General features: G+C 44.1%; 1 pseudogene; it reads left to right on the top strand.

Annotated features, from left to right (window-relative positions):
• The first annotated feature begins 514 nt into the window (after positions 1 to 514).
• On the top strand, positions 515 to 2,583 carry LOC144827338 (zinc finger protein 862-like; annotated as a pseudogene).
• The last annotated feature ends 7,586 nt before the right edge of the window (positions 2,584 to 10,169 follow it).

Here is a 10,169-nt window from a genome sequence, read left to right as displayed (position 1 = left end):
CACATATCTTACCCACGTTTTCTTCTGTTGTAGGTTTCACAGGCAGTACCCCACATATTTGATCGGGCATACGTGAGAACAAGCAGAGCAGGTAATTCTTTGGTAGGGTTAAACTGTGGTGCATTTTCTACATTGTAGTATAACCACATATCTTACCCACGTTTTCTTCTGTTGTAGGTTTCACAGGCAGTACCCCACATATTTGATCGGGCATACGTGAGAAAAAGCACAACAGGTAATTGTTTGGTAGAGTCCCCCTATGGTGCACATGGTATATTTCTGTATTACAAATTCACAATGTGCTGTAACAATCTTTACTTCTATTGCAGGCTCTACGGACAGTGCTACATATAAGTTTGAAAGGGCACTGCAGTGGACAGAAAAATCCAGGTAATTACACTCTACGTATTGCCGGCAATGCCTCAGTATTATGTGACCGATTGCAATCATGAGCATAGGCTTCAACTTTAACCATGTACCTTTATTTTGCAGGCTAAACCCAGTCATTGCAAATATGTTCAAGCGCAAAGCTGTACCTTCTGCCGAGTGTGATGCTTCACCACAAAGGAAGAAATGTTGCCTTGTCTTCAAGGAAGAGTGGATGAAAGAAATTGTGGAGGCTGAGACCCAGAAATCATGAAGCAAGGTTCGAGTGCAACTTGGGGAACTATTTCAATACAGTCCAGATGTGGGCTTAATTTGCAAAGCGTGTGCAGAAGCCAAGATTGTTGGGGACTTTTCCACAGGGAAGAAATGGAGTGATGGCTGGAAACTGGATTACCTGAAACGCCATCTAATTAGCAAAGTTCACGAGTCTGCCATGGTGAAATTGAGAAACAGAATTGCTGCTGCCAGGTTTGGTTTGGAGTGCGGGCAATGCTGACAGAAACTCCCACTGACAAAGCAAATAGGATGGAAGTAGTTGAACGACAAAGATCCCTGCCTGAGGAGATAAAGATTCTCATCAACAATGTGTTGCTGGCAGTCAAGATGAATACTTCAATGTTATCTGTACAAGACATCCATGACCACCTAGCTTTGTATGTGAAGATACCAGAGAGCTGGAGGAGCAAGAACTATGCCTTTGAGTTCCTTGAGGCCATCAATAGCGTGATACACAGTGAAGGTATGGCAGAACTTCGTAACGCTTTGTATCACACATTGATAATTGATGAGAGCACAGATATTTCTGTTACAAAAATGCTCATTCTGTACTTCAAGTACCGACCTGTAACCTCAACAGAGCACAAAACACAGTTTGGGGGCATAGTGAAGCTGACTAGTTGTAATGCTGAGGCTATCACTACTGCCGTGAAAGAATTCTACACTGCCAATGAACTTGACCTCATGAAAATGGTCATGTTCACATCCGATGGTGCGTCTGTGATGCTGGGTAAAAATAATGGTGTTGCTACTCGCCTTAAACAATCCATTCCTCATCTAGTTGAGCAGCATTGTGTCGCTCATCGAGAAGATTTGGGAGTTGATGATGCCTGGAAGAGGGTTCCAATGATTAAAGAGATGGAGACATTATTGAGGACTGTCTACACTGTGTTCTCCAGATCACCTGCAAAGAAGTCCAAGCTGGATGAAATGGCATTAGTCACTGACTGTGAAGTGGTCTCTTTTCGACCATTGAATGAAGTCCGGTGGCTTTCGAGGCATTTTGCAGTTGGTGCACTAATTCGGAATTACGAGGCTGTTCTTAAGTACTTTGAGCATGAGAAAGTTGAAGAGAATGATCCAATTGCTAAATATTGTTACAAAAAGCTATCTGACTCAAACTACCACATTTCCCTTGCAGTACTTCATGACATTCTGAGTGAATTTGCAGCATTGTGCAAACTGTTCCAAAAAAGTTATTTGACTACTGTTGAAGCTGTACAGTATGCAAGAGCAAAGATTGGCCAAATTAAGGAACAGTATTTGGGGGACACTGTCTTTTGGAGCAGCAATGTAAGAGAGATGATGGTGTTGTACAAGGAAAGGCAAGAATTTGACAGTGGGCCTATTCTGTCTTTTGTTTCCCTTCTTTGTGATCACATGCAAAAAAGGTTCCCTGAGGATGAACTGAAAGAATGGGCAAGTTTTGAAATCCAGGCAATGTCAACACAATCACATTTTGATTTTGGGACTGAGAATATACAAAGACTTGTTGAAAAGTATAAAAATGTCTTGGTCCTGGGTGATTGTGAAACACCAGAAGATGTTGTTCGACAGTACAGAGACTATAAATATGTGGTGGCAGAACATGTAAAGGGTGGTTTATTGACCACATTTCAAGACATGGTGAATTTCACTGTACGCAATGCTGCTCAGTACAGTGTGGTGTCTCAGCTAGTTGATGTCTGCGCAACATTTCAAGCATCTAGTGCAGATTGTGAACGAGGATTCAGCCTCATGAATACTATAAAGAGTAAATTGAGGAATAGACTAGAGCAGAAGCATTTGGATATGCTGATGAGAACAAAGGCCTACCTCCTGAATGGGAAAGTTGACCTTGATAAAGTTTATCAGCACTGGAAAAATGGCAAGGATCGCCGTGAGAAGCAACCCTGTCACCCATCTAGTGATGCCACTTGACTTGTCTGAACGTCCTTCTCCCACAGTCCATGTTTGCGTGGATGTCTGAGTTTTACAAACTATCCCTTGCGGGATAGCCCAACATTACTCAGTAGCTTTCACATCACATTGTAAATGTTATGTAATTTTGTAACTTATTGTGTATATTTGATATTGTATAGGCTCTCAACATTTCCCCACCTAATGAACAGTGCTCCAGTTAAAAATATTTAGTAAAATCTTATGATGCTACCACCTTTTGGAGTCTTGTGCTTTTTTAAACCCTAAGTGTACTTACCTGTGTAACCAATCAATGTCATGGCGTCGTTATCCAATATGCAAAAGCTTAACGTGGAGCTGTTTGTGTGAAAATGCACCATCTTTTCACTTTTTTAAGCCAACGTTTGGAGTGACATTTGGCGCTGCACACGCGCGTGGTCTGGTTCCTGGCGCACATGGCCATGGTTGCAGCGCACAGAGACCCTCCAGTGAAGCACACAGAGTAAAAAAATTAGAGGGAACATTGATCCTGCCGCGGCATACTTTCTTCCTCTATCTTCAATTCTCTGATTGCGTTTCCCAGCCTAGTGTGCCATTCCGTGCCTGGCCACTCAAAGATGGATCTCAAGTGATTTTTTAGGGAATTAGCCGGGGCCCTTAATGTTCTTAGGTATAACTTTATGATCTCCCCCTGGCAGATCAAGTCTGGCCTTGCTAGGCCAAGCTCCAATCTTAGCCTAGTTTTTCTTGCTGTCCTTGGTATGTGTAGCACCGACTTATATGCCTTGGCTTGGGCTGAATTGAGGAGAGTGTCCAAATTCCCGGGGAAGGCTAGATGGCCGTAGCTAATTGCTGGAAGGAGCTTTGCTCTGAGAGCTGTCAGAATTGGTCTGGTGGATGGACTGATCAAATTCTGGCTTAATTGTCTTAATAAGTGTACAACATTATTGGCTTTGGAGCTCTGCTGGTTTAGATGAACGTTTGCCTTGGCCCGTTCCGTGAACCAGACCCCTAAGTAATTATATGAAACCACCGAGTTGATTAGAGCGTTTCCTAGTTGCCACTATGCATTCTTTTTCCGATGGTAAGACCCAAAAATGATGACCTTCGTTTTCCCTTGATTGACTATCAAGTTGTTGGCGATGTTAAAACTATTTAGTGCATTTAATGCTCTTTTTAGTCCCATCTTCGTGTGGTCCAAAATGACTGTATCGTCAGCATACTGTAGGACAGGAAGCCTCACGCTTCCTAATCTTGGGGCTACTAAACTGGCTCCTTTTAGTGCCTGTCCCAGGTCCGCCGTATATAAGTTGAAGAGGGTGGGGGCCAGCACGCACCCTTGCTTCAACCCATTCTCAGTGGTTATTTTGGGGGAAACTGTGCAGGCACTAGTTTTGACCCTCACCCAGGTGTCCTCATATAGTGACATTTTTGCCTTCAGAAGATTCGGTGGGATGCCCCACTTTTCTAATTTCCACCATAATCGTTTTCTGGTTACTTTGTCAAAGGCTGTGCTGTAGTCCATGAAGCAGCAGAAGAGTGGAGGGTGGTTCTTCAGAGTTGCCTGGGCAGAGAGATGTGCTAGCGCCAGGACGTTGTCCATTGTTGATGCCTGGGACCTAAAGCCAGTCTGGTGCATGGGTATTATGTTTCTCTCTTCAACCCATTTTTCTAAATCGTTCAATAATAGGCGAGCATATGCCTTAGCTTCCAAATCAAGCAGGGCGATGAGCCTGTAGTTTGACGGCTTTAGGCGATCTCCTTTTTTGAAGATTGGGACAAGTATGGAACCCCTCCAGGACTCTGTGGTTATGACAGTCGAGAAGGTGTAATTAAAAAGCGGAGTTAGGAGTGCTGCCCAAAACTCCGGTGCTTGTTTGAAAACCGGCGCTGGAATCCCGTTGGGCCCCGTCATTCCTCATACTCTTGATCAATTTGATGACCTGTTGGATTTTAGCCCAGGTTGGTAAGGTATCGTCAGCATCTGCCGGGGATCTATTGCCCAAAGGGGCCATGTCTGGGCTCGAGGTTTTGACACCTGGCTTTATGCTGATCGGTTGGACTTGCTCAGCTACCTCCACCTTATCGCTTGATGGAACTTCGTTAGTGGAGGCTGTTACATAGAGCTGCTTCACATATTGCATCCAATCTTTTTCTGCAACCCCGTCAACCCCGTTTTCTCTTGATGGTTCTCGGTTGCTCAGCTGGTTCATATATCTCCAGAGTCGTGCTGGGTTCTTTTGTTTGAGCAGGGAGAAAACTTTGAGCCACTGGCTTTCCATGTTGGCTTTTTTATGTTCCCAAAGCTTCTTCCTTAGGGAAGCCCTCAGTGAGGCAATCGATGCTCCCTCTGTTTGACTGCTCCCTCTTTTCTTTTCTGCGAGAGCCTTACGCAAAAGTCTTTCATGTTCTCGTATGTCATGTGGACATGTATTTCCTGATCTGAATTGCCCTTTTATTCTAGAATTTTGGAATTTGGGGTTCCCAAGTTTAGTTTGTAAATCCTCAATAATATTCTACCATCTTTTTATGGGTGCGAGCTCTGTGGGCAAACTCCCTTCCTGTGCCTTGCCCAGCCATGTTTGAAGTGTCCCGTTGGTCTTATCTGACCACTTGATCCTCCGCAGGACGCAGTGTTTCTCCTCCCCACTTGCCTCCCCGATGGATTGATAGATAATGGCAGGCGGTACATCCAACTGAAATGCTGCTCTTAATGGCCTGTGGTCGCTTTCCTTCCGATCTTTAATTTCAAAGTCATCCATTCTGGCCGCCAGCTCTCCACTAATCATGATGTAATCAATTCTTGAGGCGTCCCGAAAAGTGGGCTGAGGCTGCCAGGCGGCCGAGCGAGCTTTTTTCAGTGCGTAGGTTGATGTCAGCTTGTAACTGTTAAGAAGATCCCGCAGGGGAGCTACCCTGCCAGATCCCCGGGGGTTTTTTCAGTTTTGTCGAGATCTTTCAGATTGAAGTCCCCAGCTAGAATGACCTGGTGTGTTTTGTGTTTGTTTAGCAGATCTTCTAGGTTTTGTGCCAGTGCCTCCAGCTGGTCTTTCATTAGGGTCTGTGCAGGGTTGATGTAGCAGTTTATTACCAACAGGCGTATTGGATGTTTATTGAAACTCAAACCTCTTATCTGTATAACTTGCAGACCGGGGAGGTTCGAGTTAATGGCGGTAACTCCGAGTTTGTTCAGTAAATTATTGCTATTTTTATAAATTGGAGTGGGATTTTTTTGCATTTCATTGTCGACTTTTTACCTGTTTTGGTACTTCTAAATGCTTTCACATTTTCTTATGTTAAGTCTGCCTGCTCTGTGTCGTAGCTACCAGGGGTTGAGCTCAGGTTTAAGTTACTGAAACCTTTACTGAACCTAACAAAAATAGCGACATTAATATGTGTGGTAAACTACCATTCACCCAGCTAATAATGCTGGGGTTTGTGTTGATTCATTGTTTCCGGTTCAGGGAAGACCTGACTTGGCAGTTCGGGCTAAACTGTTCCCATGAGGAACAGGGTCAAGTGGTCAAGACTGATTTGCATATGGCTGGGTCTGAACTGGGGTGGTGAAGTGAGCTAAAGAACAATGATGGATTCAACCCAGATCTAATAGTGACTGGGGGTGAGTGTCTGAAAAGTTTCAGCACTCCGTCCATCATCTCCTTGTGTTTGCTTTCTTTGTTTTCCCGCTTACCGTGAAGTAATGGTAATCTAATAGGTGCTCAGGACAGGTGTTAGAGTATTTGTGCATTTCATATTTTTATGTATCATTAACAACACGAAGAACGTGGATTCACTTTCGATTTTACATACACACACTGATATGGCAGTATTGCATTTAAAACAAATTTACTATGTCTTGTGGAAGTGTGTTTTTCTGGTTTATGCTAACAGGCCTCACTTAAGTCTCGACGCCATCATGTTCGAAGTGGATGTTTCCTCTTGCATGTTCACTGTTCGTTATTTCTGCAGCACTCAGTTAAAGCAGAGCAATATTTGCTTATTTCCATTGATGTTCTTGGAGAGAACTTTCCAAGATGAACACAGTAATGTTCCATTTTCAAGGTCCTTCGGCTGGCCCACTGTACTGTATTTATTCTCAACAGTTTGCTATTGTTCTTGTAACTAGTTTGTTCTGCCACGTCCAGATAACATTTGCATGAAGTGGGCAGAATCAGAATTCATGTGGGGAGATTGTGCTTAGATGGTAAGGCAATATGATGATTTTGCAGAAAGTAATGATTTCTTATGCAAGAAAACTATATATGAACCCAAGATTTTGGGGTGAGCCAAGGCTTTTCTCCGATGCTGCACTGGATGCTGCCATTTTTCTTCTTGATTTTGCTGCTCACTTGGGACTTAGGGCCATATGTATCATCCTCACCATTTGCGATTTCTAAATAGCGATTTTTAAGGAATCGCTATTTAGAAATCGCAAAACGGTATGTATGTAGGAAATCGCTTCTTTTTAGCGATTCCTTAACATTCCTAAATTGCGATTAGCAAATTGCTAATCGCAAATTTTCCATTCATTTCTATGGGCCAGGAGGCCCAAAGGAATGAAGGGGAAATTTGCGATTAGCAATTTGCTAATCGCAATTTAGGAATTTTTTCAAGGGTGCAGGGTTGTCACAAGAACACCCTGCTGCACCCCTGAAAATGACATGTGTGGGCATATGGCGCACATACATGCCCTAAGGGCATGTATGAGCGTCATATGCCACCTTTGGATTTTAAATAAATTGCTTTTTCAAAAGAATTCGCAACTTACCACCAACTAGAAGTTGGTGGTAATTTGCGAATCCTTATGGGCATTTCTGCATTAATTTTTATTTGATACATTGCATTTAAGGAATCGCACAATTTGCGATTCCTTAAGTGCAATCGCAAAATAAGGAATGGCAAATTTTGCGATTCCTTATTTTGCTGCGAAAATGTTTCATACATTCCATTTAGCAAATTAGCATTCGCAAAGGCCGAAATTCTGCGAATTTCGGCCTTTGCAAATGCTAATTTGCTTGATACATATGGCCCTTATACCTTTTCTGATTTGCACATTATTCTGTATTGTCCTATTTACTGCAAGCCTTCATGGCTTTGATCCATTATGCATTCACGCCTTAAATTTCTTTACTACGCCTTTCGAATTTTTGTACTGAATCTTTAAGATTTCTGTTCCTGCTCTAGAACTTGGTTATTGAATCTGGCCTTACGTATTGACTGTATTTTGATGTGCTGCAAGGTGCCTTATCTCGAGGACACATTGCCTCTGGAAATTGAGTCTCCTATCCATTCTCTCATGAGTGTGCAAATTGGGTAATATGTTGCAGTGTACCATTTTTGGGATTACCCTCGCCCAGACAGGCACAGGTGCCAATCTTTTAATGCATGTGCACCAGGTGCTGTGCAAGCCCAGCCTTGTGTTGCACCCATTCAAAATGTAGAGCATCACTGCCGATCAAAGTTGTTGATTAAATTACCCACAGGCAAATTGTTACACTGTAGAAATACCACTCAATGCGTGTGTGTGTTACCACTTCTCTTCTGGCTTTCCACAGATGCATAGTCTGACAGGATGCATCTTCGTTAGTTCTAGTGTCACGTAAGTGAGGTGAGAATGGAGGGTGTTTACAATGGCTATATGCAGCTTGAGTTTAACAGTAACGTGTCGTGAAGGTGTTTTAGGCTGCGTATTGTGATGAACATGTGCACACCCACATGCCTGTGTGTGTTTGTGGCTCCCTGAATTCTCCCCATTAAGGTTGGAAACGCACGAGTTCTAAAGTTACCACGTTCTGTGAACATGACATGGCATCGGCCATTATTAAGCCACGATGCCTGGAAGGCTTGGGTACCACTTCGCTAGGATGCCAGGGGTACTGGATGTCAAATCATGCACCCTAAAGTCCCGGGTGACGTCACAACATTGAGCCATCTTCCAATTAGCCCTTTAACGCCTCACGTTTACTACTCTGGGTCAGAGGCCCGTGAGAGGGATTCGAAGTCAGGCACCTAGCAGTACTCAGAAGGAGGCCTGTTTTGGCGGAGTTCTTAGAAAAGGCGTTCCTAAAATTACGGATTATATCAGAGCAGGGAACAGGTTGCAGAGGAACCTCACCTCAGAGGCGAAGAAGAGCGGGACCCAGCATAATAAAGAGCACTGGTACGTGATAGAGCGCCATCTATCGGAGTGCTTGGCTTTACATCACTGTTTTGCAGAAGCAGAAAACAGGGGCTTTAGACAGTAAACTGAAAATGAAATTGGGGAATGTATTCCATGTGAGGGGCAGTAGGCCTCTATGCAGTGGGGGTGTCCTACACGAAGGCTCAGCGGATGCTGAATTAAAGAGCGCACCAACTGTCATGCCTGTCATCATATTACATTTAGAGTTAATGCCAGTGCAACTGCGCTGCATACTTGGCGTGTTATGGGGAAATTACTTACAGTACGGGACCAATGGGTAAATTTTTTGTATGGTGCTTTCTGGAACATATATAACCACTGGGCTCCGCTTCAAAGGTTGGAAGACAAGGACAATAGGACACGGGAAATAAACTAGATGTACCTAATATTCAGGACTTTAAGTGGGCCGGGTTTTGCCAGTGCTCAGCGCCGGCAGTTCTTAAAAGCAGGTGCTGAGACGGGTCCCTATCGGGCTCTCCATTTTTTGTCCTCACCCTCAAGGTGAAAAAAATAAATCTTAACTCTGCAGTAGGATGGTACCACCCTCCATTGCCTTTGAAGTAACATCTAAGAGACTTATTATAGTTCTTTCACAGTCTCGTCATTTCAGAACGGAACCATTTTCAATATTCTATACAAAGAAGCCATAGTTGCTGCGTATTCATCGTATGCAACTAACAACCACTAGCAAAGCCAATAGTTCTGACTTGTTGTAGGTGCAATGTTACTTGTATTATGTATCTGGATGCAGTGACAGAAGCAGCAAATGACCAGTCCGGAAGCACACTATGCTAAGCAGTGGCACAGCTTTTTATTACTTTTTAAGCCACGCCCCCTGATTACTTCAGTCACGCCCCTTTGGGAGACATTCTAGTTTTTTCCTCCCACTTAAAGCCCAGCTAGTATTACCAGCTGTTTGAACAAGTGGGGCAGCCTAGATTTAAACTTTTGTGTTCTAAGTCTGCAACTTTGGTGGTTTTGGTGGTTTCAACACCTCCAGCAACGCGTAGTCCTGGTTCCTCGTGTCCCTCGGCAGGGATGTGTCACAGGAGCCCGGGGCCAACACAGAAGCAAAGACAATGGTCCCCGTATTCAAACTTTGATAGTAAAAGGCAGCTACGACTGGGCTAAAAGGGGCCACTAACACTCGCGGGTCCCGGTGTTACTGCACCTGTTGCACTGTTCCTCAGCCTGCCCTTCAACTCCTACTTGACTGAGAAACCACGCAGCGCACAGCTGCCGCTCGGAGTAAGTTTATTTCGTCAAAGTCACGTGGACACATATCGTGAGGGAGTTTGGGGCGGAGCTCTTCCGTCCGTGTTTAAAGAAGCGTGCGACCTTCTCATCATACCCTGCAGCCACCGACAGTCACAGGACTCTCGCGCTGAGCCTCTTGGGAAAACGCGCTTCCCTCAGCCAGGAGTGT

Source organism: Lissotriton helveticus, chromosome 4_1 (assembly GCF_964261635.1).
Source record: "Lissotriton helveticus chromosome 4_1, aLisHel1.1, whole genome shotgun sequence".
In the NCBI taxonomy this organism is placed as follows: domain Eukaryota; kingdom Metazoa; phylum Chordata; class Amphibia; order Caudata; family Salamandridae; genus Lissotriton; species Lissotriton helveticus.
Note: the sequence above shows the minus strand (reverse complement) of the source record. Positions and strands in the feature narration are given on the sequence as shown.